At 39.4% G+C, this 14,149-nt stretch overlaps 1 protein-coding gene across 1 annotated transcript in view; it reads right to left on the bottom strand.

The window, feature by feature from the left end:
* The window catches only part of PTPRT (protein tyrosine phosphatase receptor type T), a 511,569-nt gene that overhangs the window by 190,518 nt on the left and 306,902 nt on the right, over positions 1-14,149 (bottom strand). The window lies entirely within an intron of this gene.

Here is a 14,149-nt window from a genome sequence, read left to right as displayed (position 1 = left end):
TAGATACAACACCAAAAGCATGAGCCATTAATGGGAGAAAAACACATAAATTGGATGTCATTAGACTTTTAAAAAAATTGGGCTTCAAAGAAAAATTTGCAAATCATATGTATAAGCCTCACATCCAATATACATAATTACAACTCAATAACAGTAAAACAACCCAATTAAAAATTGGCAAAAGATTCGACTAGACATTTCTAAAGATGAAATACAAGTGACTAATAAGCTCATGAAAAGAAGGGCAACCTCATTAGTCATTAGGGAAAAGTAAATGAAAACCACATTAAGAAATCACCATGCACATCCACTAGAATGGCATCAGTAAAAAGACAGACAATAGTAAGTGTTGACAACGACATGGGAAAACTGGAACCCTGTGGGGAGATAAAATGGTTCAGTCACTTTGGAAAATAGTGGTAGTTCCTTAAAAAGATAAACATAAATCTACCTTTCACTCAGCCATTGCATTCCTAGGTTTCTACCCGAGAGAAATGAAGAAATACGTCTACACAAAAACTTGGATACACATATTAATGGCAGCACTACTCATAATAGCCAAAATATTAAAACAATCTATATGTTCATTGACTGAACAGATAAACAATAAATGGTATGTCCATAAAATGAAATATTCAGCAATAAAAGAAACAAAATACTGATACATTCTTCAACATAGATGAAGCTCCAACACACGTTAAGTGAGAGAGGCCAGATACAAAAGGCTATCTATTGTATGATTTCATTCAGATGAAATGTCAAGAAAAGACACTTTTATGGAGGCAGAACTTGGATTAGTGATTGCCTAGGGCTGGAGGCGGGAACAGGAACTAACTGCACAGGGGCACGGGGTGTTTTCTGGTGTGATGGAAATGTTCTAAAACGGAATTGTGGAGATTGTAGCATAACCCTATTAATTTACTGAAAATTATTGAATTGTACACTTAAAATAGGTGAACTTTATGATATGTAAATTATATCTCAATAAAGCTGTTAAATAAATGAAGGAAATGGGCTGAATAATCTTGGATGTTCTTTCTCCCTTCCAAAGCCTGTGCTTTATCAGTCAACTGTGCACACATTTTAATGCAAAATGCTGTGATAAACCTTTGGCATTATTGTACACGAGGGGCTGAGAAACAAGTGTGAGCTTTGGAATCCCCAACAGAGCCTTGCTTTGCAATTACTTTCTCCACATTAAAGGTCACCGGGAACTACATAGCTGCAATTTACAATGGTGTGTCTTAGTTAGTCAACCTTTATTCTAAGGCTCTGGGAATTCCTGTTTTTATTCACTGTTTGCCTAGTCACAACAGCTCTTCGAGGAGGCCAGGAGGTGGGGAGAGGTGTACACTTGCATGTGCTTCTTTGCTTGGCTTCTGATTAGCGTGTGACCTATTGCTCCCTCTCTAGGTCTTTCATGTACTTATTCATTTATTCATCAGATATTCATTGAGTGATTATAGTGTAGCAGGTGCACATCTGAATGTTACATGGCCTCTGGCCCCAGGAGCTCAGAACTGAGGTGGGGAAGACAGATACTAACCGTCCACCACAATCCAGTGAGACTCAGGCAGGAAAAGGAACTGGGCCGGGGAAGGATTCTGAGAAAAGGGTGCGTACAGGACAGTGCGAGGACTAAATGAGGTGATGCGTCTAAAGAGCGTTTTCTAGAGAGGCAAGTGCTCTACAGAAGTCGGCTGGAGCCGACACAGTTGCTGCGTGCGCTATCATCTCCGTGTTATCAAATTAGACAACAGAGATCTGCCTGGTTTTCCATTTGGACCCTCCTCCTGTGATTGGATTGCTTGATAAATTTAACAAAAGTGAATTTTGAGTAGAAATATAGAGGAAGAAGTATATATTGTGTAAAGAAACCAGAGCAATGCAACTGAAGAGTTTAAATTAAGTTTTTGGGTTTTTTTTTAAGATAATTTTTTAAAAATATATCTTTATTGACTTCAGAGAGAGGAAAGGAGAGGGAGAGAGAGAAAGAGACATCAATGATGAGAGAGTCATTGATCGAGCCTGCAACCCGGGCATGTGCCCTGACTGGGAATCGAACCCCGATCGCCTGGATCCCAGGTCAATGCTCCGAGCCACGCCCAGCCGGGCATGTTTTACTTATTTTTTAATGAAAGCTAAAAGAACCTTGGAAAGAAAGACCAGATGACCATCTGATGATGGCGAGAGCTTCATCTCCTCTTTTTCAATATTTATTTATTTTCGTTTTATTTTTTCCATCACCATTTATCCCCTCTATGCCCTCGACCACCCCCCCCACCCCCGCTGCCATCACCATACTGTTATCCATGTCCATGAGTTGTCTCTCTTTTTTTCTTTTTTGCTCAATCCCCCCAGGCCCCCAACATGCCTCTAAGTCCTGAGCTGTCTGCCTGCTCTCTATCTATGAGTTTGTCTCTATTTTGCTTGGTAGTTCAGCTTGTTCATTAAATTCCATGAGTAAAAAAAGAAATTTAACTAGCTTTAATTGAGCTTGTCCTTGGGTTGAGATATATTTTAAATCAACATGCAGAAGACCTGTCTATTGCCCTCACACACTTTCTCACCATCAGGGGTCCTCTCTCATTCACAATACTATACACAAGCAACTCAGGGGGTTCTAATCTCAACACATCTCCAGAACCTGACTACGATCATCTCCATGGCTAACACCCTGGCTACAGCCCCCGTCATCTTAATGAGATTATTGCAATAGCCTCCCAATGGATCTCCCTGCCTCCACTCTTGCCCCCAACAATCTCTCTGCAAAGCAGTGGCTAGAGTGGCCCTTCACAAACAGGGCTCAGATCCTGACACTCTTGGCTCAAAGCCCTCCTCCGGCTCCCTCTCTACTTAGAGTAAAAGGCAACATCTTTACAATGTCTTCTCCACCCTTTCTCATGAATTATCCACTCAACTCTTCTACTTCTTCTCCAGCTACGATGGCCTGTCTGCTGTTCCTTGACCACTCTAGACACGCTCCCATCTCAAGGCCTTTGCATTTGCCACCCTCGATGCGATGCCCGGGAAGCTGTCCTGGGATATCCGCGGCCTTTGGAAGGCTCCTTCTTCCTGTCTGCCGGTGGCATCTTCCCTGAGCCCTCTGCCTAAAATAGCGACCCCGACCCCGACATGGCCTATTACCCTCCCCTGCTTTAGTTTTCTCCGTGTCATTTATCATCATCACTCACACTGTGTGTGCATGTGTCTGTGCGTGTGTGTGCACCTAAGAGATACAGTCATTTTAAAAGAGAACTGTAAGCACTGCAAATGTCAACCTTCCTTGGGGAAAGAGCAACTAGGTAGATGGACAGATGTGAAGCCAGTTAGCTGATATTTGGAGAGATGACCTTGGTTTGGTGACCTTTTCTAAAGCCAGCGGTGAGGTGACAAACAAGGCTGAGGTTTTAGTTCTGTCCCTGCCGCTCGCCAGCTCTATCTGACATGCTGAGCAAGTCCCTTTGCCTCTAGAGCCTGCTTCTAAGATGGGATAATTCTGGCCACTGCCGTAAGACACAAAACAGAAGAGACGTACATTTTAGAAAGGAAAGCACTTTATCATCATTTGTAGATAATACGACTGTGGCCTAATATATCGCAGAGAATCAACTGAAAGACTTTTAAAATTAATAAAAGAATTCAGTAAAGTGGCTTGAGAGAAGATAGAGATAAATAAACTGTACGCTGTGAAAAACAAGCTTGAGGATGTAATGGGAAAATCCTGCTAGAAGAGAGTCCTTTAAAAATAGCTACGGGAACACAAATAAGACATGCACAGGACTGACGCGGGGGAGGAAAGGACACCCGCTCTGCCCAGCCCTGTGCCAGAAGCCGGAGACCTTTCCTGTCGCCTCTACTGGGCCTCTCCTGGGCGACAGGAAGGAAGGTCCCCGGCTTCTCCCGCAGGGCTCGGCAGAGCAGAGCGGGTGTTAAATAGCTGCTGAGCCAAAGACGAAGAAACGGACAAAACTGCCGACGCCCGGGTGAAAGCATCGCGTGTTGCAAAGATGTCAATTCTGCCAAATTGATGTGTTTTCTTTGGGGAAAAGCAAATTGTAGAAAATATGAGGCTGGTTAGGTGACATGCGGGAGCCCTAAAGATGTGAATGACCTTAATGTGGAAATTCCAATAACTTCAATGAGATTTTTTCCCATGTGTTTGTTTAAGATGGAAAATATAGTTAAGAACTGTTTTTTTAACAAACAAACAAAAAGGGTTAAAAACCACTCCTGGATATCACAGCATATTATGAAGTTAAAATAATTATACCATGGGCACTGAGGTATGATTTTTAAAAATATGGGATAAGTGTGTGTGTGTGTATGTGTGTGAATTTTACATATAGAAACAACACAAATCAATATAAAAGAGAAAAGTTTATCAAAAAATAATCGTGAATTGAATTTTAAAAAGCCTTATAGGACAATTAACTGGGACAGCTGTGGAAACGTGAATGTGAGCTATGTGAGATGCTAGTATTACACCGAACTCTAAATTTCTTGAGTGTGACGATTGCATTTTGGCCATGTAGGAGACTGACCTTTTTCTTACGAGACACACACTAGATGTGTAAAAGCGTTATGATTGCTACAACTAACCTAGCAACCACTTGAGAGATAAGAAGAAGAAAGTAAATATGACAAAAATGTTTACAACTGGTGAATCTGGGGGAAGGATGTGTGGATGTTTATTGTACCATTCTTGCAAGCATCCTGTGGGTTTGAAATTAAAAAAAAATCTCGAGTGGAAACAATCATCTTAAGCTTTAACAACAGAACAATTCACAAAAGAAAAAAGAAAAAAGGTGTGTATGCATAAATTTGAAATGTCTGAATACAAAAATAAAATAACAAATTAGAAAAAGCTAGTCCTCCCAGAAAACATGACAGAGAAGAAAACAATAGTTTGATATTTGGCATGGGGGGTAAAAATGACAAGGGGCCTATACCAAAATCAATAGTCTCTGTATAAGTAAAGCTATGCACTGTATTCTCTCTGTATCATGAGGTAGGGCTAGGAATTATTAACCCCAAATTCTAAACAAATAAACACTTCCAACTGGGGAAAATACGAATCTTCCTAAGGAACTCTCATATCCAACAGGAAATCAAAACCACAACTTCACACTCTTTAGGAACTATTGCAACGAGAACAATGACCTGTAATGCTTCTGGGGTAGGACCAAACCTGTTTGCAGAATCTGAGAAGCCTTTGTTATTAAACAAAAAAGAATGACAATAAATTAATTAAGCATTCCATAAAAAGAAAATTAGAGTAAACAATACTGGAGCCAGATGGCTTTTCCAATGAGTTCTTTCAATCTTTCAACAATTGATAATTCCCGTGTTACAGAAATAATTACATAAGTCAGAAAAAGAGGAAAAGCATCTCAAATTGTTGCAATTTGCTCCTCTGATATACTATTAAATTGGTTCCCCGTAAGCAGGTTCATTTATCTCAGGTACACGAGATAAATTTACTTATAGAAAATCAGGAAAAGAACACATAAAATTTACTTATAGAAAATCAGGAAAAGAACACATAAATAAGCCCAAGTAGAAAACAATATAATCCTATAAATAGATGCCAAAAGGGCATTTGATAAAATTTAGCACCCGTTTCTGATTTTAAGGGTCACGAAGATAAGTGGTAGCATAGAGGTATTTTTCCTTACCTCGTTTTAAACCACTCCTCTCAAACCCGCAGCTAACATCACGCACAGGAGCAATGTGCTGGAGGCTCGCCTTGGGGGGGACACAAACCGGTCAACTGTCAACACTATTCAGCACCATTGCCCAGACAGCTCTACCAAATGCAACAAAAAATAAATCCAAAATAAGAGCTATAGCAACGGGAAAGGAAGACACAAAATTATCATCACTCGCAGATGATGTGATTATTAGACTGGTAAACCAAGATAATAAAATTTAATTAAAGAAACCCACAAGAGGTTTTGGTAAACTGAATGGGTAAAATATGCACACACACACACACACACACACAGTTTCCCTAAAACACAGCAAAACCCACTTAGCAAATATAATGGGGAAAAGCTAGCACAAGCTAGCACAAGTTAGTGTTCGCAGGAAACCATTTCACAGGGCAGCTGCGGACGGCATCGACAAGGAGAGAGCCCGCGCAGTGTCCCCGAGAAATGGCAGCTCCCAGGAAGGAACAGGCTCGCTCCCTTTCGGTGCGGACGGGCTCGAGCTAACGTAACCATCTGAGAGGAAGAGACTGAATGCAATTTAAACCACTTCCACTGGGGATTATTTAGGGAACATGATCAAATGGGTTTAAAATTCACAGGGCAACATAAGTGGGTGAAAATAGCTAAGAACAGTGGGAACACAAGCATCATAAGGAGGACTAGATAGTAAAATGCTTTGTAAGGCTATCATTCAAGTGGGTGGTGCACCCTGGGCAGTGTGCCTCAGTGGTTAGATCGCCAGCCCACCAACTGCAGGGGCACGGTTCTGATTCTCGGGAGGCAGCGCCTGGGTTGCGGGTTCCGTCCCCGGCCCTGGTCGGGGTGAGGGCCGGAGGCAGCCGATTGACGTGTCTCTCTCCCACTGGTGTTCCTCTCTCTCTTTTCTCTCTCTCTCCCAATCCCTCCTTCCCTTTCACTCTGTCTTAAAAAAAAATTAATGGAAAAAATATCCCTGGGTGAAGAATTAACAAAAATGGGTGGTGCAGACAGAGCGACCAACAGAGAGGCAGATCCAATGGACTAGCAAAGGCAAACCAAGAGTATAGTGGGACCCCCCCCCCCCACACACACACACGCAGACACACTCAGGCAGCATCATGCATGAGCAGGGCTGCAGAGAGCAGCAGTAAGTGGTACGCAGAAAATCGAGCTATTTGGAGAAATGAAATAATAAGCGTACAGTAAACATCATGAACGTGATAACAGCTAATATGATAGGAGACAAGGGAGAACGCCACTTTGTAAGGGAGGGTCAAAATGACGCACAGCCTTTTCCCCGCGTCCTGGCCGGCACGACAAGAAACGGAAGCGACCTCGGTGCCCATCAACAGACGCCTGGGTCAAGGGCATCTATGCAACGGAACAGGACTCGGCCACAGAAAGAATGGAATCTTCCCATTTGCGACATAGGTAGACCTAGAGAATATCGTGCTATGTGACATGAGTCAGGCAGAGAAAGACAAGTACCGTACGATTTCACTTATATGTGGAATCTCAAGAACAAAGTAAACAACACTGAGACAGACCCACAGACACAGGGAACAGACTGATGGTTGCCAGAGGGAAGGGGAGGTCGGGAGGCCGGGTGAGAAAGGTGAAGGGATTGAGAAGTACAAGTTGGTAGTTACAGGCCAGTCATGGGGATATAAGGTACAGCACAGGAAATACAGTCAATAATATTGTAATGACTCTATGGTGCCAGGTGGGTACTAGAATTATGGGGGTATCCCTTTGCAAATTTTATATATGTCTAACCACAATGCTCTATACCAAAAACTAATCCAAAGTAATACTGAATATCAACTGTAACTGACAAAAAATTATGTACAACCAAATTTTTTAATTTAGTACAGAAAAATGAAAAAAAAAACCCACCTCAAATGTTAATATTTTATGAATTTATAGATGACCATTTCCTCTTTTTCTCCCTATAATTTTTATATAGCACATATTATTTTTGTGATGAATCTAAATTCAACTTTATTTCAAATAAAATGATAAAGCTAGAGTACTTATAATAACTACCTCAGTATTATTGCAAGGATCAAAGATAATTAGGAATGTGAAAATACTTTATAGATGGTTGTTTAATATATGTTACAACTAGCTGCTGTATCATATTTTTAATTGGTGGATGGATTTCTGCACATAGGTGACGTGGCATAATCCATGCTTAATACACCTCTAGCTTCCTGCGTAACGCTGACCTGTGAATACTGTGTCCCTACCTAACTTCAGAAGCGTGATTTTCCAGGCTCATGTTGAACAGTCATTTCAATTGATCAAGAATCCAGCAATATACGAAGGAGAGTTGACTCAGTTTACAGTGGCCACTGAACAAGAGCTCTCATTAGCTAATGCTGATTGCTCATTTAAACTAACTTTAAAACAGTTTATGTAGAATTAAGTAACCAAGAGTTTAGAGCCAACAGCTAGGAGAAGCAGAATGCTGGAGGACCTCGCTACTCTGTGGTCCACAAGCCAGCAGCATCCCCGCCACCTAGGAATGTGTCGGAAATTCAGACTCTCGGGTCCCATCCCAGATCTCCTGCATCAGAATCTGTATTTTAAAAGATCTCAGGTTAATTCATTTACGCATTAAATTTTGAAAAGCAATAAAGTGAAATAGAACACTTTAGGGAACTGGAAATCTTCCCTTTTGTTGTTGTTTTGTTCTGTGTTTTAATAAACATTCAGAGCATTTTATGTCCCTCCGTGGAGAGCCAGGCTATTTGGCTCACCCCAGGCCTCCCAATACCGCCTTCTTCCTCAGATGTCCTGGGAAGCAACCCCTTTACCCTCCTGCCAAGTTTTCTGTTGAAATGTCACTGTTGTTTTCTAAAGTCACCTTATATTGTGAGAGGAGCAAAGAAAAGAAATGAAGTTGAACAAGGCTAGCTTCAATAGGGATTCAGCCTCCAAACTTCACCATTAAAACCCACAGTGATGCTTTTGCAGAGGAAGATGCTACAGCGACTGACTTTTTAAAGAGTAATCAATAGGGTGCCTTGGATGTCTCTCCGTGCGACAAAGACTTTGCTTAAGGAAAGGAAAGTGTCCAGATGAAAATCCTCCAGCACTTCTTTGTAAGATCATCTGAAATCAATTATCCTCAAAAAGCCCTTCTAAGCTCTCAAAAGGTAAAAGGAATGATTATTAATGAACCATTAAATTAACCATAATAACCAGCCTAACAGTGCCAGATAGGTCAAATAAATGCTATGGAAGAATTATAATGCTAATTAAAACATTTTTCCTATGGGAACAAGTAACCCCAGATGAGGTTATTTGTAGGAATGCATTAAGATGAAAATCAGCACCTATGTATAGAGAATTGAAGGAGCCAGGTCTCCATCCGACAACAGAATCCGCTGTGAATTGCGGAGCGCCACTGTGACTGTCTGAATGTGGGCTTGGAAATGACAACTTTGAACAAGCTCACCACGATACTTTTAATATCCACCAAATCTCAGAGATCTTCCTGTGGAAGGCTTGCCTTGAATTTGTGATGTGAATCAGAGGCTGTTGGGTACAGTATCATCATCTAATCTACCAGTTCTCAAAGTGTGATCTATGAACCCCTGGGGGTCCCCAAGACCCTTTTAGTGATTCTGCAACATCAAAAGGATGTTAATAGTATGCTAAGACTTTATTTGCCTTTTTGCACTGTGTTGATACTTGCACTGAATGCAAATGCGATGTTGGGTGCAACTGCTGGTGCCTTAGCATGAATCAAGGCAGTGGTACCCAACTGTGTCCTTGTATTCTGCACCAGTATATAACAGCTTGCTATAAAAAACTAGAATGGCACTTTTCCTCAAGAATATCCCTGATGAGGCAGTAAAAAGTGTTAATTTCAACCCTTGAGTACATAGCTTTTTAATATTCACTTGATACAATGGGAAGTATGCATAAATCATGTCTCCCGCTTACTGACTGAAGTACTATGTTCTTAAGGGAAAACATCCCTGTGATTGTTCAAGTTGCACCCTAAACTAGTCACGTTTTTAATGAAAGACCATTTTTCTTTTTTTGCAAGAATGGCCGACACATTGTGGCTATTCGCGTTGGATACTTGGTAAATGTTCCCTCTAAAGTAAATGAAGTTTATTTGTCACTTTAAGGAAACTGAACGTATTTGCTCATAACTGAGCTTTCAAGGGAAAATGAGAATTTGAGAAACTTATCTGTCACTATAAATGTGACAGGTTCCCAATACTTAAAAACTTTACTGATGAGACTGGTGGAGAAATTAGCAAATGTGATATTTTGATATATCATAAAATGTGTCAACATTTGGAAAATTTTTATAATTCAGTGAATTTTTTTCAAATGAGGAATGCATAATGTTACAAAATCAAGGATAAAATATTCATTCAAAGGGCAACAAAACTGACATATTTTAATGTAACAGAATGTGAAAAGTTCAGTAATATGGTTTCACTGCAACTAAACTTTAGGAAACTACCATTCTGAGTTTTGGTGTAATATCAAAGAAGAATATCCACAATTACACAGAAAGGCTATTAAAATACTCCTTTTTCCCCCAATTATATACCTTTGTGAGGCTGGATTTCCTTCACATATTTCAACCAAATCAAATCATGACAACAGACTACGTGCAAAACAGATATGAAAATCCAATTCTCTATTAAGCCAAACATTAAAAATATTTGCAAAAATGTGAAACAGTGCACATCTTCTCCCTAATTTTATTGTTTTGAAAAACATAAACATATTATTTATATTAATGTGTAATGGATTTATTATTTTTAAACAAATTATAATATTTTCTAAAGGTAGCTTTAATTTCAAATACTGTAAATATTGATAGACAAAAGCGATATGAACCAAAAAGCTCTTTGAGATCTTCATTATTTTTTAATAATGTAAAGAGGTCTTTCCACTAAAAAGATTAAGAACCTTTGATTTAATCATGCACTTTCCAAAAAAAATTTAAAAAGTCCTGGTCAGGTGGCTCAGTCCCCTACACCCCTTTGATCTCGGGTCTGGGGCATGTACGGAAGGGAACTGATTGATGTTTCTCTCACATATCAATGTTTCTCTCTCTGTCTCTGTCTCTGTCTGTCTCTCAAATCAATAAAAATATACCCTTGGGTGAAGATTAAAAATACAATTAAATAAATAAAAAATAAAAAGGCTATCAAGAGACTCACAGATTAGGGCTTCTCAGTTTTGGCACTACTGGCATTTTGGCCCGATAATATTTGTTGTGGGCTGTTCTATACATCGTAGATGTTTAGCAGGATCCCTGACCTATACTCACTAACTAGATGCCAGTAGCAGTTCCCATTTCCAAGTTGTAACAATAAAAAATATCTCCAGATAGTGCCTCTGTTGGACAAATGAATCCTGGTTGAGAACCGTTGCCATTGGTAAATGGGGAAAGGATATTAAAAAGACAACTTACAAAAAAGAAATTTCAATAGTATAAAAATACATGGAAACAAATTCTGCATTGCCAGCAAGCCAAGAAATGTAAATCAAAATGATAACATGCTTCCATTTAAAACCTATTAAATTATCAAAGTAAATGTAAATTGTAACAGGCCTCGTCAGTGAAGTTTTAGTGAAACTGGTAGGATTATGGAATTCTAGCAGCATTATAAAATTGATTCATCAAACTGGGGAAATAATTTGTAATTTCTTTCAAGGTTCATAAACACCCTTATGAATTAGGAATACAAAGAGCATAGATTCTAAAAATCTGCATTAAATCTGAATTTTGGCTCTGAAATTTGCTATCTGTGGGACCTTTCTTTAAATATTTAAATGACATTTGAAAACCTGAAGACAATAATAATGTCTCCATAAATGATTATTGTGAGAGCTGGCTTATATAATAATGTAAGTGAACATCTAGTTAAGAGTGGAAGATTTAATGCACTCCATTTATCTCCTATCTCTGCTGAGATCCCACTAAAATGACATTAAAAGATAAAAAAGCAGAAAAATCTGTATTAAAAAGGAGATGTAAAGGGCCATTAGTGGATGAGAGGATTCAAAAAAGATTCTGGAAGACTAAAATTGGCCAGAAGAGAGAAATCTGGTCTAGCAGGATAAAGAAAACCAAGTTGTAAAGAGGTGTGAGTAAGGGGAGTTGATTTGCCTAATGGATCTCAAGCAAGACTCTGATCTTGGAGAGATAAGTATGGAGAGTGTGTGAGTGATATGTCGGACTGAAAACAGGGGTGCTGATCAAAAGTCTATACATGAAAAAGTCAAAAACTCTTGAACATGGGATTCTGCATGTCTATCCGCTACTCCTCAGGTAAGAGAAAGGAGGTTTCATCTTTGGAGCGTTGGAACGCCTTCATAGCCCCAAACACAGCACCTCTAGTCAATTTTCACACCACTTTACTTTTAAATATTGAGTATTATGGAGGTCACTGGTTAGGTGAGAAATGTTACAACATGAAAGAGAGTAGTCAATTCAAATGTGAAAAAATGACTCCAGAGGAAACAGAGATAATACAGGAGTCAGAAAAGTCCCTCCCTCCCACCCTCCCTCCCTTCCTCTTCCCTCATCTCTCCCTAAATAAAAAATAGTATCTTCAGAAAAGTTTGAGAAATGATTGCTTACATAAACAAGAAGTGATGCTATGGCAAAAACAAAAACAAAACAAACCCACACACACAAAAAAACTCCAACCATTTACAGAACAGTAAATTGCTTTTAAAAGGAAAGTTGATTGCTAAAATTTTAAACAAATGTTACACAGGCATTGATATTAGTCTAGAAAATAGGACAAAAAGAACAATAGCAGAGAAAGAAAATAGAAGAAAAAGGGTATTTAATAGCTAAACTGAAATGATAGAGCTCTGTGGGTAGAAAAATGTATGAATAGTATAATAGAAATATTGCCTGAATAAAATAGAATAATTGTAAATTCCATGATGAATTTAAAAAAGCACAACTTTACAAGATGAGGGGAGTGATCTAGGGTAGGATAGCGTAAAGGTTAAAAGAGTTCAGACTGTGGAACCAGACTGCTATGTTCAAATCCCAGATCAGCAACTACAAGCTGCATGGACTTAGGTAAGTCACTTAACCTTTCAGTTCTTTGGTTTCCCCATCTTAAAATAGACATAAGACTTGTTCTTTCCTTACAGGGTTTTGATGAGAATTAATTGAGTTAATATATAGAAAGGACTTGGAATAGTGTCTAGTACATAGTAAGCTTTAAGTTAATTATATAATACTGTAATAAAAATAATATACCACTTGGCACTGAAGTGACCTGCTTTTATATAATCACAAGATTAGCCACTGTGTATGAATTTACTAAAAATAGTGGCATAGCTACACTGGGAAGCTGGAAGGGAGGCACTGGATGATTTAGGACAGCCAAATTCTCATCTGTAATAGCAGGAAGTAAATAGATAATGTCTGTAATCAATAACTTTAAAATAGCACATTATGTAGTGACATTGCCAATTCCCAGAAGAAATCGCAAAGAATTTAAATGCAGTTGCCTCTGGGCCACAGGACTGGGGGGTTGAAAAGGTGAAGCAAGGAATGATTTGACTATTGGATTTCCCAGCTACGTGCCCGCGTTACTTGGAGATTTTTTAATTAAAGAATGGAAAAGGTTAATATCTATGAATTGGCTGTCAGCGCCTGGCACATGAGAGCAGGCACTCGATACACTTTAGTTCCATGTTACTCATCTTGGTAATTCCACCCCTGGGGATTCTTCCTATTTAGAGATATAATACCAAAAGAAAAACATGAATAAATACATTTATTGCTGGGTTATTCATAACCACAAAGAACTGGAAATGACCCAAACTTTCAAGCATACGGGAATGGTTAAGAATTATGCAAAAACTTGATGGATTGCTATAAACCAAGAACATAAGTTTACCGTTTCAGATGGCTACGAATTGGCTATAAGCTGCCACACACGCGCAGGCGCGCACACACACACACACACACACAGACACAGACACACACACACACACACACACACAGGCTCTTATGTATTCAGACTAGGAAACAGAAACCTGAGAAAACCAAGGTGTCTGAAAAGAGGAGATGCAGATGTGGTGTGTTTTAGGGCAACTTCCTCTGGTCCCCAGAGTCCCTAATGGGGGTCTCACGGATGCTAGGGTCACTATGCAAGGAGAGGGAGTGTTGTTGTTGTTTATCTGTGGCCTTTTATACTTAGAATTCACTTCACTGTTTAATCTATGCCCTTAATAGTAATTATTACAGATATGCAGGGGCCCCCTCCCTCATTCTACAGTCGGACTCAGCATTAGCAAAGTCACGACTCACCTGGAAGGCGTTCTCAGCAGTGCCTCAGCTTCCAGCTCTACACTGCTTAGAAAATCCATTTGTTGGCAAAGATATCAGTGAAAACTATATGATAGCAGTGAACAAAATACACGATGTAACACACTTGAGTCTC

This window comes from Miniopterus natalensis, chromosome 7 (assembly GCF_054644295.1).
Source record: "Miniopterus natalensis isolate mMinNat1 chromosome 7, mMinNat1.hap1, whole genome shotgun sequence".
NCBI lineage: Eukaryota > Metazoa > Chordata > Mammalia > Chiroptera > Miniopteridae > Miniopterus > Miniopterus natalensis.
Note: the sequence above shows the minus strand (reverse complement) of the source record. Positions and strands in the feature narration are given on the sequence as shown.